Genomic DNA, 27,659 nt, shown 5'->3' with positions numbered 1-27,659 from the left:
GTAATATAACCTAACCATGCTTGGGAAATCGGAACGACCGTTAGAGAGACTTGAGATACGATATACTAATCTAGCATCGCTTTTGACGCACACTCTGCGTAATATAACCTAACCATGCTTAGGTAATCATAACGACGCGTTAAAGAGACTTGTGACGCAAGATAAGAATGGTAATCGAAACGACACGTTAGAGAGACTTGTGACGCGACATAAGCATCTAGCATCACTTTTCACGCACACTTTGCGTAATAATAACATAACCATGCTTAGGTAATCGAAACGATGCGTTAGAAAGACTTGTGACGCGACATAGGCATGATAATCGGAACGACGCGTTAAATTGACTTGAGACGCGACATACTAACCATTCTTTGTTAGTCGGAACAACGCGTTAAATAGAATTGAGACGCGATATACTAATCTAGCGTCCGTTTTCAAGTAAACTTTGCGTACTATTACCTAACCATGGTTAGGTAATCGCAACGCCGCTTTAAATCAACTTGAGACGCGACATACTAATTAATTGTGACGTTTCACGCACACTTTGCGTAATATAACCTAACCATGCTTAGGAAATCGGAACAACGCGTTACAGAGACTTGAGGTAGGATATACTATTCTAGCATCATTTTTCACGCACACTTTGCGTAATATAACCTAACCATGCTTAAGTAATCGTAACGACGCGTTAAATAGACTTGTGACGCGAGATAAGCATGGTAATCGAAACGACGCGTTAAAAAGACTTGAGATGCGACATACTAATCTAGCGTTACTTTTCACGCACACTTTGCGTAATATAACCTAACCATTCTTAAAAAACCTGAACGACGCGTTAAATAGACGTAAGATGCGACATACTATTGTCATTTTTCACGCACACTTTGCGTAATATAACCGAACCATGCTTAGGTAATCGAAACGACGCATTACACAGACTTGTGACGCGACATAAGCATGGTTGGAACGACGAGTTAAAGTGACTCGAGACGCGCCATACTAATCTAGCGTCACATTTCAAGCACACTTTGCGTAAAATAACCTAACCATGCTTAGGTAATCGGAACCACGCGTTAAAGAGAATTCAGACGCGGCATACTAATCTAGCGTCTCGTTTCACATACACTTTGCATAATATAACCTAACTATGCTTAGGTAACTGGAACGACGCCTTAAAGAGACTTGAAATGCGACATACTAATCTAGCTTATCTAGCGTAACTTTTCACGAACACTTTGCGTAATATAACCTAACCATTCTTAAGTAATCGGAATGACGCGTTTAATAGAATTGAGACGTGACATAATAATGTATTGTTACTTTTCACGCACAGTTTCTGTAAAGTAACCTAACCATCCTTAGGTAATCGGTACAACGCGTTAAAGAGAATTGAGACACGATATACTAATCCAGCGTCACTTTCCGCGAACACTTTGCGTAATATAATCTAACCATGCTTAGGTAATTGGAACAACGCGTTTAATAGACGTTAGACTCGACATACTAATTAATTATTACTTTTCACGCACAATTTGCGTAATATATAACCTAACCATGCTTAGGTAATCGGAAAGACGCGTTAGAGAGACTTGTGACGCGACATAAGGATGGTAATCGAAACGACATGTTAAAGTGACTTGAGACGAGAGATACAAATCTAGCGTCACTTTTCACTCACACGTTGCGTAATATAACCTAACCATGCTTAGGTAATCGGAACGACGCGTTAAAGATCCTTGAGACGCAACATACTAATCTAGCGTAACTTTTCACGCACACCTTGCGTAATATAATCTATCCATGCTTAGGTAATCAGAACGATACGTTGAAGAGACTTGAGACGCGTAATACTAATCTAGCGTCACTTTTTACGCACACTTTTTGTAATATAACCTAACCATGCTTCGGAAATCAAAACGGCGCGTTAGAGAGACTTGAAATACGATATACTAATATAACGTCACTTTTCACGCACACTCTGCGTAATATAACCTAACCATGCTTAGGTAATCGAAACGACGCGTTAAAGAGACTTGTGACGCAAGATAACCATGATAATCGAAACGACGCGTTAAAGAGAGTTGAGATGCGACATACTAATCTAGCGTCACTTTTCACGCACACTTTGTGTACTATAACCTAATCATGGTTAGGTTATCGCAACGCCGCTTTTAATCAACTTGAGACGCGACATACTAATTAATTGTGACTTTTACGCACACTTTGCGTAATATAACCTAACCATGCTTAGGAAATCAGAACGACGCGTTAGAGAGACTTGAGGTAGGATATACTAATCTCGCGTCAATTTTCACGCACACTTTGCGTAATATAATCTAACCATGCTTAGGTAATCATAACGACGCGTTAAAGAGACTTGGGACGCGAGATAAGCATGGTAATCGAAACGACACGTCAAAGAGACTTGAGACGCGACATACTAATCGAGCGTCACTTTTCACGCACACTTTGCATAATATAACCTAACCATTCTTAGGTAATCGGAACGACGCGTTAAATAGACGTATGACGCGACATACTATTGTCATTTTTCACGAACACTTTGCGTAATATAACCTAACCATGCTTAGGTAATCGAAACGACGCATTACACCGACTTGTGACGCGACATAAGCATGGTAATTGGAATGACGAGTTAAAGTGACTCGAGACGCACCATACTAATCTAGCGTCACATTTCAAGCACACTTTGCGTAAAATAACCTAACCATGCTTAGGTAATCGGAACCACGCGTTAAAGAGAATTGAGACGCGGCATACTAATCTAGCGTCTCGTTTCACATACACTTTGAGTAAAATAACCTAATCATGTATAGGTAATCGGAACAACGCGTTAAAGAGACTTGAGACGCGACATACTAATCTAGCGCCTCTTTTCACGCACACTTTGCGTAATATAAACCAACCATGCTTAGGTAATCGGAACGACGCGTTAGAAAGACTTGTGACGCAACATACTAATATATTATCACTTTTCACGCACAATTTGCGTAATATAACCTAACCAAGCTTAGGTAATCGAAACGACGCGTTAAAGAGACTTGTGACTCAACATACTTATCTAGTGTCACTTTTCACGCACACTTTGCGTAATATAACCTAATTATGCTTAGGTAATAAGAAGGATGCGTTAAACAGACATGAGACGCGAAATATTAATCTAGCATTACTTGTCACGCACGCATTGTGTCATATAACCTAACCATGCTTAGGTAATCGGAACGACGCGTTAAATTGAATTGATACGCGACATACTAATCAATAGTCACTTTTCACGCACACTTTGCGTAATATAACCTAACCATGCTTAGGTAATCGGAACGACGCGTTAAAGAGACTTGAAATGCGACATATTAATCTATTGTTACTTTTCACGCACACTTTGCGTACTATAACCTAGCCATGCTTTGGTAATCGGAACAACGCGTTAGAGAGACTTGATACGCGAGATACAAATCTAGCGTCACTTTTCACGCAAACTTTGCATAATATAACTATGCTTAGTTAATCGGAACGATGCATTAAAGAGTCTTGATACGAAACATACTAGTCTAGCGTCACTTTTCATGCACACCTTGCGTAATATAACCTAACCATGCTTAGGTAATCGGAACGACGCGTTAAAGAAAGAGACTTGAGACGCGACATACTAATCTAGCGTTACTTTTCTCGCACACTTTGCGTAATATAACCTAACCATTCTTGGGTAATCTTAACGACGCGTTAAAGAGACTTGAGACGCAACATACTAATCTAGCGTCACTTTTCACGCACTCTTTGGGTAATATAATATAACCATGCTTAGGTAATCGGAACGACGCGTTAAAGATACTTCAGATGCGACATACTAATCTATTGTCACTTTTCATGCACACTTTGCATAATATAACCTAACCATGGTTAGTTAATCAGAATGACGGGTTAGAGAGACTTGTGACGCGACATACTAATCTAGCATTACTTTTCACGCGTACTTTACGTAATATAACCTAACCATGCTTAGGTAATCGGAACGAGGTGTTAAAGAGACTTATGACGCAACATAAGCATAAGTGTGCGTGAAAAGTGACGCTAGATTAGTATGTAGCGTCTCAAGTGTCTTTAACGCATCGTTCCATTACCTAAGATTGGTTAGCTTATATTACGCAAAGTGTGCGTGAAAAGTGACGCTAGATTAGTATGTCGCATCTCAAGTCTCTTTAACGCGTCGCTCTGATTACCGAAGCATGGTTAGGTTATATTACGCAAAAGTGTGCGAGAAAAGTAACAATAGATTAGTATGTCGCGTCACAAGTGTCTTTAACGTGTTGTTCCGATTACTTAAGCATAATTAGGTTATATTACGCAAGTTGTGAGTGAAAAGTGACGCTGGATTAGTATGTCTCCTTTCAAGGCTCTTTAATGCGTCGTTCCGATTACCTAAGCACAGTTAGGTTATATTACGCAGAGTTTGCGTGAAAAGTGACGCTAGATTAGTATATCGCATCTCAAGTCGCCTTAACGCGTCGTTTTGATTACCATGCTTATGTCGCGTCACAAGTCTCTCAAACGCGTCTTTCTGATTACCAAAGCATGGTTAGGTTATAGTACGCAAAGAGTGCGTGAAAAGGATCAATAGATTAATATGTCGCGTCTCAAGTCTCTTCATGCGTCGTTCCGATTACCTAAGCATGGTTAGGTTATAATACGCAAAGTGTGCGTGAAAAGTGACGGTAGATAAGTATGTTGCGTCACAAATCTCTTTAACGCGTCGTTTTGATTACCTAAGCATGGTTAGTTGTATTACGCAAAGTGTGCGTTAAAAGTGACGCTAGATTAGTATGTCCAGTCTCAAGTCTCTTGAACGCGTCGTTCCGATAACCTAAGCTTGGTTAGGTTATATTACGCGAAGTGTGCGTAAAAAGTGACTCTAGGTTAGTATGTTTCGTCTTAAATCTCTTTAACGCATCGTTTTGATTACCATGCTTATCTCGCGTCAAAAGTCTCTTTCCAATTACCCATGTTTAGGCTATATTTCGCAAAGTGTGCGAGAAAGTGACGCTACATTAGTATGTCGCGTCTCAAGGCTCTCTAACGAGTCGTTCTGATTTCCTAAGCAGGGTTAAGTTATACTACGCAAAGTGCGCGTGAAAAGTGACGCTAGATTAGTATGTCGCGTTTTAAGTCTCTTTAACGCGCCATTTCGATTAACTAAGCATTGTAAGGTTATATTAGGCGAGGCGTGCGTGAAAAGTGACGCTAGATTAGTATGTCGCGTCTCAAGGCTCTTTAATGCGTCGTTCCAATTACCTAAGCATGGTTAGGCTATATTATGCAAAGTTTTCATTAAATGTGACGCTAAATTAGTATGTCGCGTCTCAAGTCTCTTTAACGCGTCGTTTGGATTACCATGATTATGTCGCGTCGCAAGTTTCTTTATCGCGTCATTTCGATTACCATGCTTATGTCGCGTCCCAAGTCTCTCTAACGCGTCGTTCCAATTACCAAATATGTTAGGTTATAGTACAAAGTGTTCGTGAAAAGAATCAATAGATTAGTATGTCGCGTTTCAAGTGTCTTTCACGCGTCGTTCCGATTACCTAAGCATGGTTAGGTTATATTACGCAAAGTGTGCATGAAAAGTGACGCTGGATTAGTATGTCCAGTCTCAAGTCACTTTAACGCGTTGTTCCGATTAACTAAGTATGGTTAGGTTATATTACGCAATGTGTGCGTAAAAAGTGACGCTTTTCGTCTCAAATCTCTTCAACGCATCGTTTTGATTACCATGCTTATCGCGCAATTCTTTCACGCGTCGTTCCGATTACCTAAGCATAGTTAGGTTATATTACGCAAAATGTGCGTGAAAATGACGCTTAGTATGTCGCGTCTCAAGTCTATCTAACGCGTCGTTCCGATTTCATAAGTTATATTACACAAAGCGTGCGTGAAAACTGATGCTAGATGAGTATGTCACGTCTCAAGTCTCTCTAACGCGTCGTTCTGATTACCTAAGCATAAGCATGGTTAGGTTATATCACGCAAAGTGTCCGTAAATAGATTAATATTGATTATCTCAAGACTCCTTAACGCATCGTTTCGATTACCATACATATGTCGCGTCACAAGTCTCTAAGTACCTAAGCATGTCGCGTCTCAAGTCCATTTAATGTGTCGTTCCAACTAGCTAAGCATGGTTAGGTTATATTACGCAAAGTGTGCGTGAAAAATGACAATAGATTAGTATGTCGCGTCATAAGTCTATCTAACGCGTCGTTCTGATTACCTAAGCATGGTTAGGTTATATTATACAAAGTGTGCGTGAAAAGTGACGCTAGATTAGTATGTCGCATTTCAAGTCTCTTTAACGCGTCGTTCCGATTACCCAAGCATGGTAAGGTTATATTACGCGAGGTGTGCTTGAAAAGTGACGCTAGATTAGTATGTCGTGTCTCAAGGCTACTTAACGCGTCGTTCCGGTTACCTAAGCATTGTTAGGTTATATTATGCATAGTTTGCGTGAAAAGTGACGCTAGATTAGTATGTCGCGTCTCAAGTCTCTTTAACGCGTCGTTTCGATTACCATGCTTATGTCTCGTCACAAGTCTGTCTAACGCGTCGTTTCGATTACTTAAGTATGGTTAGGTTATAGTACGCAAAGTGTGTGTGAAAAGTAGCAATAGATTAGTATGTCGCGTCTCAAGTCTCTTTAATGCGTCGTTCCGATTACCTAAGCATGGTTAGGTTATATTACGCAAAGTGTGTGTGAAAAGTAACAACTGATTAGTATGTCGTGTCTCAAGTCTATTTAACGCGTCGTTCCGATTACCTAAGCATAGTTAGGTTATACTCCCTCGGTCCCAATAGAGTTGTCCACTTTACCGTTATCACACAGTTTAAGAAAAGCAATTATTGTTTATGGATTTTGTAAAATTTTCCTTACTTTTCTTGTCATATCCCTATTTAATATAGGGTCCACTTGCAATTTACTTTTAATTTATTCATTAGTGGGTTTTAAATAAGGGTAATATAAAAAAGTTGAGTGTAAAAGTTAGTTACCTTTTGAAAGTGGACAAGAGTTTTGGAACAAAACAATTTCTCAAAGTGGACAACTCTATTGGGAAGGAGGGAGTAGTACGTAAAGTGTGCGTGAAAAGTCACGCTGGATTAGTATGTCGCGTCTCAATTATCTTTATTGCGTTGTTCCGATTACCTAAGCATGGTTAGGTTATATTACGGAAAGTGTGAGTGAAAAGTGACGCTAGATTAGTATGTCGTGTCTCAAGTCTCTTTAACGCGTTGCATGGTTAGGTTATATTATGCAAAGTATACGTGAAAAGTGACCCTAGATTAGTATGTCGCGTCTAAAGTCTCTTTAACGCGTCGTTCCGAATACCTAAGCATGGTTAGGTTATATTACACAAAGTGTGCGTAAAATTCGATGCAAGAATCGTATTATTTGTTTCAAGTCTCTTTAACGCGTCGTTTCCATTACCATGCTTATGTCAAGGCACAAGTCTTTCATACGCGTCGTTCCGATTACCTAAGCATGGCTAGGTTATATTACGCAAAATGTGCGTGAAAATGACAATAAAATAGTATGTCGCGTCTCAAGTCTATTTAACGCGTCGTTCTTATTACCTAAGCATGGGTAGGTTATATTACGCAAGGTGTGCGTGAAAAGTGACGCTAGATTTCGGGTCTCAAGGTTCTTTAATGCGTCGTTCCAATTATCTAACCGTTAGGTTATATTATGCAAAGTTTGCGTGAAAAGTGACGTTAGATTAGTATGTTGAGTCTCAATTCTCTTTAACGCGTCGTTTCGATTACCATGCTTATGTCGCGTCACAAGTCTCTCTAACACGTCGTTCCGATTACCTAAGCATGGTTAGTTTATAGTACGCAAAGTATGCGTGAAAAGGATCAATAGATTAGTATGTCGTGTCTCAAGTCTCTTTAACGCGTCGTTCCGATTACCTAAGCATGGTTAGGTTATATTACGCAAAGTGTGCGTGAAAAGTGACGATAGATTGGTATGTCGCATCTCAAGCCTATTTAACGCGTCCTTTCGATTACCTAAGCATGCTTAGGTTATATTACGCAAAGTGTGCGTGAAAAGTGACGCTAGATTAGTATGTCGCTTCTCAATTCTCTTTACCGTGTTATTCCGATTACCTAAGCATGGTTACGCAAAGCGTGAGTAAAAAGTTACGCCAGATAAGTATGTCGCGTCTCAAGTCTGTTTAACGCTTCGTTCCGATTACCTAAGCATGGTTAGTTTATATTATGCAAAGCGTGCGTGAAAAGTGACGCTAGATAAGTATGTCGCATCTCAAGTCTGTTTAACGCGTCGTTCCGATTACCTAAGCATGGTTAGGTTATATTATGCAAAGCGTGCGTAAAAAGTGACGCTGGATTAGTATGTCGCGTCAAGGTCTCTTTAACACGTCGTTCCAAATACCTAAGCATGGTTTGGTTATATTACACAAAGCGTGCGTGAAAAGTGACACTGGATTAGTATGTCGCGTCACAAGTCTCTTTAACGCGTTGTTCCAATTACCTATGCATTGTTAGGTTATATAACGCAAAGCGTGCGCGAAAAGTGACGCTAGATTAGTAGGTCACGACACAAGTCTTTAACGCGTCGTTCCGATTACCTAAGCATTGTTAGGTTATATTACGCAAAGCGTGCGCGAAAAGTGACACTAGATTAGTATCTCGCGTCTCAATTCTGTTTAACGCGCCGTTCCGATTACCTAAGCATGGTTAGGTTATATTACGGCAAGCGTGCGTTAAAAGTGACGCTAGATTAGTATGTCGCATGTCAAGTTTCTTTAATGCGTCGTTCTGATTACCTACGCATGGTTAGGTTATATTATGCAAAGTATGCGTGAAAAGTGACACTAGATTAGTATGTTGCGTCTTAAGTCTCTTTTACCCGTCGTTGCGATTACCATGCTTATGTCGCGTCACAAGTCTCTCTAACGCGTCGTTCTGATTAACTAAGCATGATACGCAAAGTGTGCGTGAAAAAAATCAATTGATTAGTATGTCGTATCTCAAGTCTGTTTAAAGGGTCGTTCCGATAACCTAAGCATGGTTAGGTTATTTATGCAAAGTGTGCGTGAAAAGTGACCCTAGATTAGTATGTCCAGTCTCAACTCTATTTAATGCGTCGTTCCAATTACCTACGCATGGTTAGGTTATATTACGCAAAGTGTGCGTGAAAAGTGACACTTGATTAGTATGTCGCGTCTAATGTCTCTTTAACGCATCGTTCCGATTACCTATGCGTGGTTAGGTTATATTACACAAAGTGTGCGTAAAAAGCGACGCTAGATTAGTATGGCACGTCTCAAGTCTGTTTAGCGCATCGTTTCAATTACCATGCTTATGTTGAGTCACAAGTCTTTATAACGCATCGTTCTGATTACCTGAGCATGGTTAGGGTATATTACGCAAAGTTGCATGAAAAATGACAATAGATTAGGATGTCCCGTCTCAAGTCTATTTAACGAATCGTTCCTATTACCTAAGCATGGTTAGGTTATATTACGAAGGTGTTCGTAAACGTGACGATAGTCTATTTAACGCGTAGTTCCGATTACCTAAGAATGGTTAGGCTATATTAGGCAAAGTGTGCGTGAAAAGTAACGCTAGATTAGTATGTCGCGTCTCAAGTCTCTTTAACGTGTTGTTCCGATTGCCTAAGAATGGTTAGATTATACTACACAAAGTGTGCGTAAAAAGTGACCCTAGATTAGTATGTTTCGTCACAAGTCTATTTAACGTGTCGTTTTGATTACAATACTTATGTCGCATCACAGGTCTCTCTAACGTGTCGTTTTGATTACCTAAGTATGGTTAGGTTATATTACGAAAAGTGTGCGTGAAAAGTGACGTTAGATTAGTATGCCGCGTCTCACGTCTCTTTAACGCTTCGTTCCAGTTACCTAAGCATGGTTAGGTTATATTACACAAAGTGTGCATAAATAGTGACGCTAGATTAATATGGCGCGTCTCAAGAACGCGTTGTATCGATTGCCATGCATATTTCTCGTCAGAAGTCTCTCTAACGCGTCGTTCTAATTACCTAAGCATGGTTAGGTTATATTACGCAAAGTGTGCGTGAAAAATGACAATAGATTAGTATATCGCGTCTCAAGTCTATTTAACGCATCGTTCTAATTACCTAAGCATGGTTAGGTTATATTACGCAAAGCGTGCGTGAAAAGTGAAACTAGATTAGTATGTCGCGTCTCAAGTCTGTTTAACGCACCGTCCCAATTACCTAAGCATGGTTAGGTTATATTAGGCAAAGTGTGCGTGAAAAAGTGATGCTAGATTAGTATGTCGCGTCTCAAGTCTCTTTAACGCGTCGTTCCTATCACCCTTATGGCTAGGTTATATTACGCAAAGTGTGTGTAAAAAGTGACGCTAGATTAGTATGGCGCGTCTCAAGTCTCTTTAACGCGTCGTATCGATTACCATGCTTATGTCGCGTCGGAAGTTTTCTAACGCGTCGTTCTGATTACCTAAGCATAGTTAGGTTATATTACGCAAAGTGTGCGTGAAAAATGACAATAGATTAGTATATCGCATCTCAAGTCTATTTAACGCGTCTTCCAATTACTTAAGCATGGTTAGGTTATATTGCGCGAAGTCTGCGTGAGAAATGACAATAGATTAGTATGTCGCGTCTTAAGTCTCTCTAACGTGGTGTTCAGATTTCCTATGCATCGTTAGGTTATATTACGCAAAGCGTGCGTGAAAAGTGACGCTAGATTAGTATGTCGCATCTCAAGTCTGTTTAACGTGTCGTTACCTAAGCATGGTTAGGTTATATTATGCACAGTGTGCGTGAAAAGTGACACTAGATTAGTATGTCGCATCTCAAGTCTGTTTAACGTGTCGTTCCGATTTCCTATGCATCGTTAGGTTATATTATTAACGTGTTGTTCCGATTACCATGGTTATGTCGCGTCATAAGTCTCTCTAACGCGTCGTTCCGATTACCTTACCATGGTTGGGCTATATTACGCGGAGTGTGCGTGAAAAGTGACGCTAGATTAGTTTTTCGCGTCTCAAGTCTCTTTATCACATCGTTCCAATTGCCTAAGCATGGTTAGATTATATTACGCAAAGTGTTCTTGAATAGTGGCGCTAGATTAATTTTTCGCGTCTCAATTCTCATTAACGATTTTTTCCGAGTACCTAAGCATGGTTAGGTTATATTACGCAAAGTTAGCTTCAAAAGTGACGCTAGATAAGTATGTCGCGTCTCAAGTCTCTTTAACGCATCGCTTCGATTACGATGCTTATGTCGGGTCACAAGTCTCTAACGTGTCGTTCGATTAGCAAAGCATGGTTAGGTTATAGTACGCAAAGTGTGCATGAAAAGTAACAATAGATTAGTATGTTGGGTCACAAGTCTCTTTAACTCGTCGTTCCGATTACCTAGGCATGGTTATATTACGCAAAGTGTGCGTGAAAACTGACGCTAGATTAGTATGTCGCGTCATAAGTGTTTTTAACGCATCGTTTCAATTACCTAAGCATGGTTAGGTTATATTACGCAGAGTGTGAGTGAAAAATTACAATTTATTAGAATGTCGCGTCGCAAGTCTATTTATCGTGTCGTTACGATTAGCTAAGCATGGTTAGGTTATATTACGCAAAGTGTGTGGGAAAAGTGACGCTAGATTAGTATGTCGTGTCTCAAGGCTCTTTTACGAGTTGTTCCGATTACCTTAGTATGGTTAGGTTAGGTTATGCAAAGTTTGAGTGAAAAGTGACGCTAGATTAGTATGTCACGTCTTAAGTCTCTTTGACGCATCGTTTCGATTACCATGCTTATCTCGCTTCACAAGTCTCTCTAACGGGTTGTTCCGATTACCAAAGCATGGTTAGGTTATGCTACGCAAAGTGTGCGTGAAAAGTAATAATAGATTAGTATGTCGTAGCTCAAGTCTCTTATTTCGTCGTTCCGATTACCTGAGCATGGTTAGGTTATATTACGCAAAGTGTGTGTGAAAAGTGACAATAGATTAGTATGTGGCGTCTCAAGTCTATTTAACGCGTTGTTCCGATTACCTAGGCATGGTTAGTTTATATTACGCAAAGTGTGCGTGAAAACTGACGCTAGATTAGTGTGCCGCATCTCAAGTGTCTTTAACTCGTCGTTCCAATTATCTAAGCATGGTTAGGTTATATTACGCAAAATGTGCGTGAAAAGTGACGCTAGATTAGTATGGCGCGTCTCAAGTCTCTTTAACGTGTCATTTCAATTACCATGCTTATGTCGCGTCACAAGTCTCTCTAACGCGTCGTTCTGATTTCCTACGCATGGTTAGGTTATATTACGTAAAGTACGCGTGAAAAGTAGTGCTAGGATAGTATGTCGCGTCTGAAGTCTCTCTAATGCGTCGTTCCGATTAACTAACCATGGTTAGGTTATATTATGCAAAGTGTGCGTTAAAAGTGACAATCGATTAGTATGTCGCATCTTAAGTCTCTTTACCGCGTCGTTCGGATTACCCAAGCATGGTTTGCTTATAGTATTTCGCGTCACAAGTCTCTTTAACGCGTTGTTCCGATTAGCTAAGCATGGTTAGGTTATATTGCGCAAAGTGTGATTGAAAATTGACTTTAGATTAGTATGTCGCGTCTCAAGTCTCTCTAACGCATCGTTCCGATTTCCTAACCATGGTTAAGTTATGTTACGCAATGTGTGCGTAAAAAGCGACGCTAGATTAATACGGCGTGTCTCAAGTCTCATTAATGTGTCCTATCGATTACCATGCTTATGTCGCGTCAGAAGTCTCTCTAACGCGTCGTTCTGATTACCTAAGCATAATTAGGTTATAGTACGTGAAGTGTGCGTGAAAAGTAACAATTGATTAGTATGTTGCATCACAAGTCTCTTTAACTCGTCGTTCCGATTACCTAGACATGGTTAGGTTATATTACGCAAAGTGTGCGTGAAAACTAACGCTAGATTAGTATGTCGTGTCTCAAGTGTCTTTAACGCGTCGTTTATATTACCTAAGCATTGTTAGGTTATATTACGCAGAGTGTGAGTGAAAAATTACAATTGATTAGAATGTCACGTCGCAAGTCTATTTAACGCGTCGTTACGATTAGCTAAGCATGGTTAGTATTACACAAAGTGTGCGTGAAAAGTGACGCTAGATTAGTATGTCGTGTCTTAAGGATCTTTTACGAGTTGTTCCGATTACCTAAGCATGGTTAGGTTAGGTTTGCAAAGTTTGCGTGAAAAGTGACGCTAGATTAGTATGTTGCGTCTTAAGTCTCTTTGACGTGTCGTTTCGATTACCATGCTTATGTCGTTTCACAAGTCTCTCTAACGCGTCGTTCCGATTACCAAAGCATAGTTAGGTTATGCTACGCAAAGTGTGCGTGAAAAGTAAAAATAGATTAGTGTATCGTGGCTCAAGTCTCTTTAACGCGTCGTTCCGATTACCTAAGCATGGTTAGGTTATATTACGCAAAGTATGCGTGAAAAGTGACGCTAGATTAGTATGTCGCGTCTCAAGTCTATTTAACGCGTTGTTCCGATTACCTAAGCATGGTTAGGTTATATTAGGCAAAGTGTGCGTAAAAAGTGACGCTAGATTTGTATGTCGCGTCTCAATTCTCTTTAACGCGTCGTTCCGATTACCTAATAAGCATGGTTAGGTTATATTACGCATAGGTAACCGGAACGACGCATTAAAGAGCCTTGAGACGCGACATACTAATCTAGCGTAACTTTTAACGCACAGCTTGTGTAATATAACCTAGCCATGCTTAGACAATTAGAACGACACGTTAAAGAGACTTGAGATGCGACATGCTAATCTAACGTAACTTTTTGCGCACACTTTGCGTAATACAACCTAACCATGCTTAGGTAATCGGAACGACGCGTTAGAGAGAATTGAGGATATATTGATCTAGCGTAACTTTTCACGCACACTTTGCGTAATATAACATAATCATCTTAGGTAATTGGAACGACGTGTTAGAGAGACTTGACACGTGACATACTAATTTAGCGTTGCTTTTCACGCACACTTTGCGTAATATAACCTAACCATGCTTGGGAAATCGGAACGACCGTTAGAGAGACTTGAGATACGATATACTAATCTAGCATCGCTTTTGACGCACACTCTGCGTAATATAACCTAACCATGCTTAGGTAATCATAACGACGCGTTAAAGAGACTTGTGACGCAAGATAAGAATGGTAATCGAAACGACGCGTTAGAGAGACTTGTGACGCGACATAAGCATCTAGCATCACTTTTCACGCACACTTTGCGTAATAATAACATAACCATGCTTAGGTAATCGAAACGACGCGTTAGAGAGACTTGTGGCGCGACATAAGCATGATAATCGGAACGACGCGTTAAATTGACTTGAGACGCGACATACTAACCATGCTTAGTTAGTCGGAGCAACGCGTTAAATAGAATTGAGACGCGATATACTAATCTAGCGTCCGTTTTCAAGCAAACTTTGCGTACCATGGTTAGGTAATCGCAACGCCGCTTTAAATCAACTTGAGACGCGACATACTAATTAATTGTGATGTTTCACGCACACTTTGCGTAATATAACCTAACCATGCTTAGGAAATCGGAACAACGCGTTACAGAGACTTGAGGTAGGATATACTATTCTAGAGTCATTTTTCACGCACACTTTGCGTAATATAACCTAACCATGCATAAGTAATCGTAACGACGCGTTAAACAGACTTGTGACGCGAGATAAGCATGGTAATCGAAACGACGCGTTAAAAAGACTTGAGATGCGACATACTAATCTAGCGTTACTTTTCACGCACACTTTGCGTAATATAACCTAACCATTCTTAGGTAACCTGAACGACGCGTTAAATAGACGTAAGATGCGACATACTATTGCCATTTTTCACGCACACTTTGCGTAATATAACCGAACCATGCTTAGGTAATCGGAACGACGCATTACACAGACTTGTGACGCGACATATGCATGGTTGGAACGACGAGTTAAAGTGACTCGAGACACGCCATACTAATCTAGCGTCACATTTCAAGCACACTTTGCGTAAAATAACCTAACCATGCTTAGGTAATCGGAACCACGCGTTAAAGAGAATTGAGACGCGGCATACTAATCTAGCGTCTCGTTTCACATACACTTTGCGTCGTTTCCATTACCATGCTTATGTCAAGGCACAAGTCTTTCATACGTGTCGTTCCCCATTACCTAAGCATGGTTAGGTTATATTACGCAAAGTGTGCGTGAAAATGACAATAAATTAGCATGTCGCTTCTCAAGTCTATTTAACGCGTCGTTCTTATTACCTAAGCATGGTTAGGTTATATTACGCAAGGTGTGCGTGAAAAGTGACGCTAGATTTCGGGTCTCAAGGTTCTTTAATGCGTCGTTCCAATTATCTAACCGTTAGGTTATATTATGCAAAGTTTGCGTGAAACGTGACGTTAGATTAGTATGTTGAGTCTCAATTCTCTTTAACGCGTCGTTTCGATTACCATGCTTATGTCGCGTCACAAGTCTCTCTAACACGTCGTTCCGATTACCTAAGCATGGTTAGTTTATAGTACGCAAAGTATGCGTGAAAAGGATCAATAGATTAGTATGTCATGTCTCAAGTCTCTTTAACGCGTGGTTCCGATTACCTAAGCATGGTTAGGTTATATTACGCAAAGTGTGCGTGAAAAGTGACGATAGATTGGTATGTCGCGTCTCAAGCCTATTTAACGCGTCCTTCCGATTACCTAAGCATGCTTAGGTTATATTACGCAAAGTGTGCGTGAAAAGTGACGCTAGATTAGTATGTCGCGTCTCAATTCTCTTTACCGTGTTATTCCGATTACCTAAGCATGGTTACGCAAAGCGTGAGTGAAAAGTTACGCCAGATAAGTATGTCGCGTCTCAAGTCTGTTTAACGCTTCGTTCCGATTACCTAAGCATGGTTAGTTTATATTATGCAAAGCGTGCGTGAAAAGTGACGCTAGATAAGTATGTCGCGTCTCAAGTCTGTTTAACGCGTCGTTCCGATTACCTAAGCATGGTTAGGTTATATTATGCAAAGCGTGCGTAAAAAGTGACGTTGGATTAGTATGTCGCGTCAAGGTCTCTTTAACGCGTCGTTCCAAATACCTAAGCATGGTTTGGTTATATTACGCAAAGCGTGCGGGAAAAGTGACACTGGATTAGTATGTCGCGTCACAAGTCTCTTTAACGCGTCGTTCCAATTACCTATGCATTGTTAGGTTATATAACGCAAAGCGTGCGCGAAAAGTGACGCTGGATTAGTAGGTCGCGTCACAAGTCTCTTTAACGCGTCGTTCCGATTACCTAAGCATTGTTAGGTTATATTACGCAAAGCGTGCGCAAAAAGTAACACTAGATTAGTATCTCGCGTCTCAATTCTGTTTAACGCGCCGTTCCGATTACCTAAGCATGGTTAGGTTATATTACGGCAAGCGTGCGTTAAAAGTGACGCTAGATTAGTATGTCGCATGTCAAGTTTCTTTAATGCGTCGTTCTGATTACCTACACATGGTTAGGTTATATTATGCAAAGTATGCGTGAAAAGTGACACTAGATTAGCATGTTGCGTCTTATGTCTCTTTTACCCGTCGTTTCGATTACCATGCTTATGTCGCGTCACAAGTCTCTCTAACGCGTCGTTCTGATTAACTAAGCATGATACGTAAAGTGTGCGTGAAAAGGATCAATTGATTAGTATGTCGTATCTCAAGTCTGTTTAAAGCGTCGTTTCGATAACCTAAGCATGGTTAGGTTATTTATGCAAAGTGTGCGTGAAAAGTGACCCTAGATTAGTATGTCCAGTCTCAACTCTATTTAATGCGTCGTTCCAATTACCTACGCATGGTTAGGTTATATTACGCAAAGTGTGCGTGAAAAGTGACACTTGATTAGTATGTCGCGTCTAATGTCTCTTCAACGCATCGTTCCGATTACCTATGCGTGGTTAGGTTATATTACACAAAGTGTGCGTAAAAAGCGACGCTAGATTAGTATGGCACGTCTCAAGTCTGTTTAGCGCATCGTTTCAATTACCATGCTTATGTTGAGTCACAAGTCTTTCTAACGCGTCGTTCTGATTACCTGAGCATGGTTAGGGTATATTACGCAAAGTTGCATGAAAAATGACAATAGATTAGGATGTCCCGTCTCAAGTCTATTTAACGAATCGTTCCTATTACCTAAGCATGGTTAGGTTATATTACGAAGGTGTTCGTAAACGTGACGCTAGTCTATTTAACGCGTAGTTCCGATTACCTAAGAATGGTTAGGCTATATTAGGCAAAGTGTGCGTGAAAAGTAACGCTAGATTAGTATGTCGCATCTCAAGTCTCTTTAACGTGTTGTTCCGATTACCTAAGAATGGTTAGATTATACTACACAAAGTGTGCGTAAAAAGTGACCCTAGATTAGTATGTTTCGTCACAAGTCTATTTAACGTGTCGTTTTGATTACAATACTTATGTCGCATCACAGGTCTCTCTAACGTGTCGTTTTGATTACCTAAGTATGGTTAGGTTATAATACGAAAAGTGTGCGTGAAAAGTGACGTTAGATTAGTATGCCGCGTCTCACGTCTCTTTAACGCTTTGTTCCAGTTACCTAAGCATGGTTAGGTTATATTACACAAAGTGTGTATAAATAGTGACGCTAGATTAATATGGCGCGTCTCAAGAACACGTCGTATCGATTACCATGCATATTTCTCGTCAGAAGTCTCTCTAACGCGTCGTTCTTATTACCTAAGCATGGTTAGGCTATATTACGCAAAGTGTGCGTGAAAAATGACAATAGATTAGTATATCGCGTCTCAAGTCTATTTAACGCATCGTTCTAATTACCTAAGCATGGTTAGGTTATATTACGCAAAGCGTGCGTGAAAAGTGAAACTAGATTAGTATGTCGCGTCTCAAGTCTGTTTAACGCACCGTCCCAATTACCTAAGCATGGTTAGGTTATATTAGGCAAAGTGTGCGTGAAAAGTGATGCTAGATTAGTATGTCGCGTCTCAAGTCTCTTTAACGCGTCGTTCCTATCACCCTTATGGCTAGGTTATATTACGCAAAGTGTGTGTAAAAAGTGACGCTAGATTAGTATGGCGCGTCTCAAGTCTCTTTAACGCGTCGTATCGATTACCATGCTTATGTCGCGTCGGAAGTTTTCTAACGCGTCGTTCTGATTACTTAAGCATAATTAGGTTATATTACGCAAAGTGTGCGTGAAAAATGACAATAGATTAGTATATCGCATCTCAAGTATATTTAACGCGTCTTCCAATTACTTAAGCATGGTTAGGTTATATTGCGCGAAGTCTGCGTGAGAAATGACAATAGATTAGTATGTCGCGTCTTAAGTCTCTCTAACGTGGTGTTCAGATTTCCTATGCATCGTTAGGTTATATTACGCAAAGCGTGCGTGAAAAGTGACGCTAGATTAGTATGTCGCATCTCAAGTCTGTTTAACGTGTCGTTACCTAAGCATGGTTAGGTTATATTATGCACAGTGTGCGTGAAAAGTGACACTAGATTAGTATGTCGCATCTCAAGTCTGTTTAACGTGTCGTTCCGATTTCCTATGCATCGTTAGGTTATATTATTAATGTGTTGTTCCGATTACCATGGTTATGTCGCGTCATAAGTCTCTCTAACGCGTCGTTCTGATTACCTAACCATGGTTGGGCTATATTACGCGGATTGTGCGTGAAAAGTGACGCTAGATTAGTTTTTCGCGTCTTAAGTCTCTTTATCACATCGTTCCAATTGCCTAAGCATGGTTAGATTATATTACGCAAAGTGTTCTTGAATAGTGACGCTAGATTAATTTGTCGCGTCTCAATTCTCATTAACGATTTTTTCCGAGTACCTAAGCATGGTTAGGTTATATTACGCAAAGTTAGCTTGAAAAGTGACGCTAGATAAGTATGTCGCGTCTCAAGTCTCTTTAACGCATCGCTTCGATTACGATGCTTATGTCGGGTCACAAGTCTCTAACGTGTCGTTCGATTAGCAAAGCATGGTTAGGTTATAGTACGCAAAGTGTGTGGGAAAAGTGACGCTAGATTAGTATGTCGTGTCTCAAGGCTCTTTTACGAGTTGTTCCGATTACCTAAGTATGGTTAGGTTAGGTTATGCAAAGTTTGAGTGAAAAGTGACGCTAGATTAGTATGTCACGTCTTAAGTCTCTTTAACGCATCGTTTCGATTACCATGCTTATCTCGCTTCACAAGTCTCTCTAACGGGTTGTTCTGATTACCAAAGCATGGTTAGGTTATGCTACGCAAAGTGTGCGTGAAAAGTAATAATAGATTAGTATGTCGTGGCTCAAGTCTCTTATTTCGTCGTTCCGATTACCTGAGCATGGTTAGGTTATATTACGCAAAGTGTGTGTGAAAAGTGACAATAGATTAGTATGTGGCGTCTCAAGTCTATTTAACGCGTTGTTCCGATTACCTAGGCATGGTTAGTTTATATTACGCAAAGTGTGCGTGAAAACTGACGCTAGATTAGTATGTCGTATCTCAAGTGTCTTTAACTCGTCGTTCCAATTATCTAAGCATGGTTAGGTTATATTACGCAAAATGTGCGTGAAAAGTGACGCTAGATTAGTATGGCGCGTCTCAAGTCTCTTTAACGCGTCATTTCAATTACCATGCTTATGTCGCGTCACAAGTCTCTCTAACGCGTCGTTCTGATTTCCTACGCATGGTTAGGTTATATTACGTAAAGTACGCGTGAAAAGTAATGCTAGGATAGTATGTCGCGTCTGAAGTCTCTCTAATGCGTCGTTCCGATTAACTAACCATGGTTAGGTTATATTATGCAAAGTGTGCGTTAAAAGTGACAATCGATTAGTATGTCGCATCTTAAGTCTCTTTACCGCGTCGTTCGGATTACCCAAGCATGGTTTGGTTATAGTATTTCGCGTCACAAGTCTCTTTAGCGCGTTGTTCCGATTAGCTAAGCATGGTTAGGTTATATTGCACAAAGTGTGATTGAAAATTGACTTTAGATTAGTATGTCGCGTCTCAAGTCTCTCTAACGCATCGTTCCGATTTCCTAACCATGGTTAAGTTATGTTACGCAATGTGTGCGTAAAAAGCGACGCTAGATTAATACGGCGCGTCTCAAGTCTCATTAACGCGTCCTATCGATTACCATGCTTATGTCGCGTCAGAAGTCTCTCTAACGCGTCGTTCTGATTACCTAAGCATGGTTAGGTTATAGTACGCGAAGTGTGCGTGAAAAGTAACAATTGATTAATATGTTGCATCACAAGTCTCTTTAACTTGTCGTTCCGATTACCTAGACATGGTTAGGTTATAATACGCAAAGTGTGCGTGAAAACTAACGCTAGATTAGTATGTTGTGTCTCAAGTGTCTTTAACGCGTCGTTTCTATTACCTAAGCATTGTTAGGTTATATTACGCAGAGTGTGAGTGAAAAATTACAATTGATTAGAATGTCACGTCGCAAGTCTATTTAACGCGTCGTTACGATTAGCTAAGCATGGTTAGTATTACGCAAAGTGTGCGTGAAAAGTGACGCTAGATTAGTATGTCGTGTCTTAAGGATCTTTTACGAGTTGTTCCGATTACCTAAGCATGGTTAGGTTAGGTTATGCAAAGTTTGCGTGAAAAGTGACGCTAGATTAGTATGTTGTGTCTTAAGTCTCTTTGACGCGTCGTTTCGATTACCATGCTTATGTCGTTTCACAAGTCTCTCTAACGCGTCGTTCCGATTACCAAAGCATGGTTAGGTTATGCTACGCAAAGTGTGCGTGAAAAGTAAAAATAGATTAGTATATCGTGGCTCAAGTCTCTTTAACGCGTCGTTCCGATTACCTAAGCATGGTTAGGTTATATTACACAAAGTATGCGTGAAAAGTGACGCTAGATTAGTATATCGCGTCTCAAGTCTATTTAACGCGTTGTTCCGATTACCTAAGCATGGTTAGGTTATATTAGGCAAAGTGTGCGTAAAAAGTGACGCTAGATTTTTATGTCGCGTCTCAATTCTCTTTAACGCGTCGTTCCGATTACCTAAGCATGGTTAGGTTATATTACGCATAGTGTGTGTGAAAAGTGACAATAGATTAGTATGTTGCGTCTCAAGTCTATTTAACGCGTCGTTCCGATTACCTAAGCATGGTTAGGTTATATTAGGTAAAAAGTGCGAGAAAAGTGACGCTAGATTAGTATGTCGCATCTCAAGTCTCTTTGACGCGTCATTCCGATTACCTAAGCATGATTAGGTTATATTACGCGAAGTGTGTGTAAAAATTGACGGTAGATTAGTATGGCGCGTCTCAAGTCTGTTTAACGCGTCATTTTGATTACCATGCTTATGTCGCGTCACAAGGCTCCCTAACGCGTTGTTCTGATTACCTAATCATGGTTAGGTTATATTACGTAAAATGTACGTGAAAAATGACCATAGATTAGTATATCGCATCTCAAGTCTATTTAACGCGTCGTTCCAATTACCTAAGCATGGTTAGGTCATATTACGGTGACGCTATATTAGTATGTCGCGTCTCAAGTCTGTTTAACGCGTCGTTCCAATTACTTAAGCATGGTTAGGTAATATTAGGCAAAGTGTGCGTGAAAAGTGACGCTAGATTTGTATGTCGCGTCTCAAGTCTCTTTAACGCGTCGTTCCGACTACATAAGCATGGTTAGGTTATATTACCCATAGTGTGTGTGAAAAGTGAAAATAGATTAGTATGTTGAGTCTCAAGTCTAACCGCTTACCTAAGCATGGTTAGGTTATTAGGTAAAGTGTGCGAAAAAAAGTGACGCTAGATTTGTATGTCTCATCTGTAGTCTCTTTAACGCGTCGTTCCAATTACCTAAGCATGGTTATGTTATATAACGCAAAGTGTGTGTAAAAATTGACGGTAGTTTAGTATGGCGCGTCTCAAGTCTGTTTAACGCGTCATTTCGATCACCAAAGCATGGTTAGGTTATATTACGTAAAATGTGCGTGAAAAGTGACGCTAGATTAGTATGCCGCGTCTCAAGTCTCTTTAACGCGTCACTCTGATTACATAAGCATGGTTATGTTATATTACGCAAAGTGTGCTTGAAAAGTGACGCTAGATTAATTTGTCACGTCTCAATTCTCTATAGCGCGTCGTTCTGATTACCTAAGCATGGTTAGGTTATATTAAGCAAAGTGTGCGTGAAAAGAGACGCTAGATTAGTATGTCGCGTTTCAAGTCTCTGTAACGCGACGTTAAGATAACCTTAGCATGGTAAGGTTATATTACGCAAAGTGTGCGTGAAAAGTGATGCTAGATTAGTATGTGACGTCTCAAGTTTCTTTAACACATTGTTCTAATTTCCTAAGCATGGTTAGGTTATATTACGCAAGTGTGCGTAAAAAGTGATGATAGATTAGTATGGCGCGTTTGAAGTCTATCTAACGCGTCGTTTCGATTATCATGCTTATGTCGCGTCACAACTTTCTCTAACGCGTCATTCCAATTACCAAAGCATGGTTAGGTTATATTACGCAGAGTGTGAGTGAAAAATTACAATTAAATAGAATGTCGCGTCGCGAGTCTATTTATCGCGTCGTTGCGATTAGCTAAGCATGTTTAAGTTATATTACGCAAAGTGTGCATGAAAAGTAACGCTAGATTAGTATGTCGCGTCTCAAGTTACGCATCGTTCCGATTACCTAAGCATGGTTAGGTTATATTATGCAAAGTTTGCGTGAAAAATGACGCTAGATTAGTATGTCGCGTCTCAAGTCTCTTTAACGCGTCGTTTCGATTACCATGCTTATATCGCATCACAAGTCTCTCTAACGCGTCGTTTCGATTTTATGCAAAGTGTGCGTGAAAAGTAAAAATAGATTAGTATTTCGCGGCTCAAGTCTCTTTAACGCGTCGTTCCGATTACCTAAGCATGGTAAGGTTATATGACGCAAAGTGTGCGTGAAAAGTGACGCTAGATTAGTATGGCGCGTCTCAAGTCTCTTTAACGCGTCGTTCCGATTACCTAAGCATGGTTAGGTTATATTAGCAAAGAGTGCGTGAATAGTGACGCTAGATTAGTATGTCGCGTCTCAAGTCTCTTTAACGCGTCGTTCCGATTACCTAAGCATGGCTAGGTTATATTATGCAATGTGTGCGTGAAAACTGTTGTAAGGTTAGTATGTTGCTCTTAAACGCATCGTTCCGATTACCTAAGCATGGCTAGATTAGTATGTCGCGTCTCAAGTCTCTTTAAAGCGTCGTTCAGATTGCCTAAGCATGGTTATGTTATATTACGTAAAGTGTGAGTGAATAGTGACGCTAAATTAGCATGACGCATCTCAAGTCATTTTAACGTGTCGTTCCGATTCCCAAAGCATGGTTAGGTTATATTACGCAACGTGTGCGTAAAAATTGACGATAGATTTGTATGGCGCATTTCAGGACTCTTTAAGGCGTCGTTTCGATTACCATGCTAATGCCGTTTAACAAGTGTCTCTAACGCGTCGTTCGGATTCCCTTAGCATGGTTAGGTTATTATGCAAAGTGAGCGTGAAAAGTGACGCTATATTAGAATTCCGTGCCTCAAGTCTCTATTACGCGTCGTTCCGATTACCTAAGTGCGTGAATAGTGACGCTAGATTAGTATGTCACCTCACAAGTCTCTCTAACGCCTCGTTCCGATAACCTAAGCATGGTTAGGTTATATTAAGAAAAGTGCGCGTGAAAAATGACGCCAGATTAGTATGTCGTGTCGCAAGTCTCTCTAACACGTCGTTCCGATTACCTAAGCATGGTTAGGTTGTTATACGCAAAGTGTGGGTGAAAGTTGACGCAATGCATCGTTCCGATTACCTAAGCATTGTTTGGTTATATTACATAAAGTGTGCGTGAAAAGTAACAATAGATTAGTATGTCGCGTATCAAGTCTCTTTAACGCGTTGTTTCGACTACCTAAGCATAATTATGTTATTTTACGCAAAGTGTGCTTGAAAAGTAACGCTAGATTAGTATGTCAAATCTCAAGTCTGTTTAACGCGTGTTCCGATTACCTAAGCATGGTTAGGTTATATTACGCAAATTGTACGTGAAAAGTGACGCTATATTAGTATGTCGCTTCTCAAGTTTCTTTAACGCCTCATTCCGATTACGTAAGCATGGTTAGGTTATATTTCGTAAAGTGTGCTTGACAAGTGACGCTAGATTAGTATGTCGCGTCTCAAGTCTCTTTAATGCGTCGTTCTGATTACCTAAGCATGGTTAGGTTATATTACGTAAAATGTGCATGAAAAGTGACAAGTATGTTGCGTCTCAAGTCTCTTTAAGGCGTCGGTTCGATTATCATGCGTATGTCGCATCACAAGTCTCTCTAACGCATCGTTCCGATTAGCAAAGCATGGTTATTAGGTTATATTACGCAAAATGTGCATGAAAAGTGACACTGGATTAGTATGTCGCGTCTCAAGTGTCTTTAACGCGTCGTTCCGATTACCTAAGCATGGTTAGGTATATTACGCAAAGAGTGCGTTAATAGTGACGAGAGATTAGTATGTCGCGTCACAAGTCTCTCAAATGCGTCGTTCCGATTACCTAAGCATGGCTAGGTTATATTACGCAAAGTGCGCGTGAAAAGTGACGCTAGATAAGTATGTCGCGTCGCAAGTCCCTCTAACGCGTCCTTCCGATTACCTAAGCATGGTTAGGTTATATTACACAGAGTGTGCGTGAAAAGTGACGCTAGATTAGTGCGCCTTGAGAAGCGATATACTAATCTAGCGTCACTTTTCACACACACCTTTCGTAACCTACCCATGCTTAGCTAATCGGAACGACACGTTAAAGAGACTTGAGACGAGACATACTAATCTAGCGTTACTTTTCTCGCACACTTTGCGTAATATAACCTAACAATTCTTAGGTAATCGGAACAACGCGTTAAAGAGACTTGAGAGGCGACACATTAATATAGCGTCACTTTTCACGCACTCTTTGGGTAATATCACCTAACCATGCTTAGGTAATCGGGACAACTCGTTTAAGAGAATGCGACATACTTATATAACCGAACCATGCTTAGGTAATCGGAACGACGCGTTAAACAGACTTGAGACGCGACATACTAATCTAGCGTCACTTTTCACGCATGCTTTGCGTAATATAACCTAACAACGCGTTAAAGAGAATTGAGACGCGACGTACTAATTTAGCGTCACGTTTCACGCACCCTTTGCGTAATATAACCATGCTTAGGTAATCAGAACGACGTGTTTGAGAGACTTGTGACGCGACATAAGCATGGTAATCGAAACGAGTCGTTAAAGAGACTTGAGACGCGCCATTCTAATCTAGCGTCACTTTTCACGCACTCTTTGCGTAATGTAACCTAACCATGTTTAGGTAATCGGAACGACGCCTTAAACCATGCTTAGGTAATAGGAACGACGCGTTAGAGAGACTTGTGATGCGACATTAGCATGGTAATCGAAACGACGAGTTTAAGAGACTTGAGACGCGACATACTAATCTACCATCACTTTTCACACAAACTTTGCATAATATAACCTAACTATGCTTAGGTAATCGGAACGACACATTAAAGAGCCTTGAGACGCGACATACTATTCTAGCGTCACTTTTCAAGCACACCTTGCGACGCGACATACTATTCTATGCTTAGGTAATTGCAACGACGCAATAAAGAGACTTTAGACGTGACATACTAATGTAGCGTTACTTTTCTCGCACACTTTGCATAATATAACCTAACCATTCTTGGGTAATTAGAATGACGCGTTAAAGAGACTTGAGACGCGACATACTAATCTAGCTTCACTTTTCACGCACTCTTTGCGTAATATAACCTAACCATAGCAAATTGGAACTATGCGTAAAAGAGACTTGAGATGCGACATACTAATCCATCGTCACTTTTCACGCACACTTTGCGTAATATAACTTAACCATGCTTAGGAAATTTCAACGACGCGTTAGAGAGATTTGAGATGCGACATACTAGTCTAGCGACACTTTTCACGAACACTTTGCGTAATATAACCTAACCATGATTAGGTAATCGGAACGACGCAATAAAGAGACTCGTGACGCGAGATTAGCATGGTAATCGAAACGATGCGTTAAAGAGATTTGGGACGAAACATATTAATCTAGCGTCACTTTATACGCACAGTTTGCGTAACGTCGGGTTAAAGAGACTTGAGACAAGACATACTAATCTAGCGTCACTTTTCACACAAACTTTGCGTAATATAACCTAACCATGCTTAGTTAATCGGAACGACGCGTTAAAGAGACTTTTGATGCGACATACTTAATCTATTGATCCTTTTCACGCACACTTTGCGTAATATAACCTAACCATGCTTTGGTAATTGATGCGACGCGTTAGAGAGACTTGTGACACGACATAAGCATGGTAATCAAAATGACGCGTTAAAGAGACTTGAGACGCGACATACTAATCTAGCGTCACTTTTAACACAAACTTTGCGTAATATAACCTAGCCATGCTTAGGTAATCGGAACGACGCATTAAAGAGCCTTGAGACGCGACATACTAATCCAGCGTCAGTTTTCTCGCACACATTGCGTAATATAACCTAACCATGCTTAGGTAATCGGACACTTTGCGTAATATAACCAAACCATTCTTGGGTATTAGGAACGGCGCGTTAAAGAGACTTGAGACGCGACATACTAATCTAGCGTAACTTTTCACGCACACTTTGCGTAATATAACCTAACCATGCTTTGGGAATCGGAACGACACGTTAAAATGACTAAAGATGCGTCATACTAATTTAGCGTCACTTTTCACTCACACTTTGCGTAATATAACCTAACCATGCTTAGGCAATCGGAACGACGCATTAAAGAGACTTGAGACGCGACATACTAATCTAGCGTCACTATTCACGCACTCTTTGCGTAATATAACCTAACCATGCTTAGGTAATCGGAACGATGCGTTGAAGAGCAACATACTAACCTTACAACAGTTTTCACGCACACATTGCATAATATAACCTAGCCATGCTTAGGTAATCGGAACGACGCGTTAAAGAGACTTGAGACGCGACATACTAATCTAGCGTCACTATTCACGCACTCTTTTCTAATATAACCTAACCATGCTTAGGTAATCGGAACGACGCGTTATCGAGACTTGAGATGCGACATACTAACCTTACAACAGTTTTCACGCACACATCGCATAATATATACCTAGCCATGCTTAGGTATTCCGAACGACGCGTTAAAGAGACTTGAGACACGACATACTAATCTAGCGTCACTTTTCACGCAAACTTTGCGTAAAATAACCTAACCATGCATAGGTAATCGGAACGACGCGTTACAGAGAGTTGAGACGCGACATACTAATCTAGCGTTACTTTTCACGCACACTTTGTGTAAAATAACCTAGCCAGGTTTAGGTAATCGGAACGACGCGTTAAAGAGACTTGAGACGCAACATATTAATCTATTGTATATTTCCACGCACACTTGGAGTAATATAACATAACCATGCTTAGGTAATCAGAACAACGCGTTAAAGAGACTTGAGACCCGACATACTAATCTAGCTT

This window comes from Mercurialis annua, linkage group LG1-X, assembly GCF_937616625.2.
Source record: "Mercurialis annua linkage group LG1-X, ddMerAnnu1.2, whole genome shotgun sequence".
NCBI lineage: Eukaryota > Viridiplantae > Streptophyta > Magnoliopsida > Malpighiales > Euphorbiaceae > Mercurialis > Mercurialis annua.
This window is presented reverse-complemented; position numbering follows the sequence as displayed.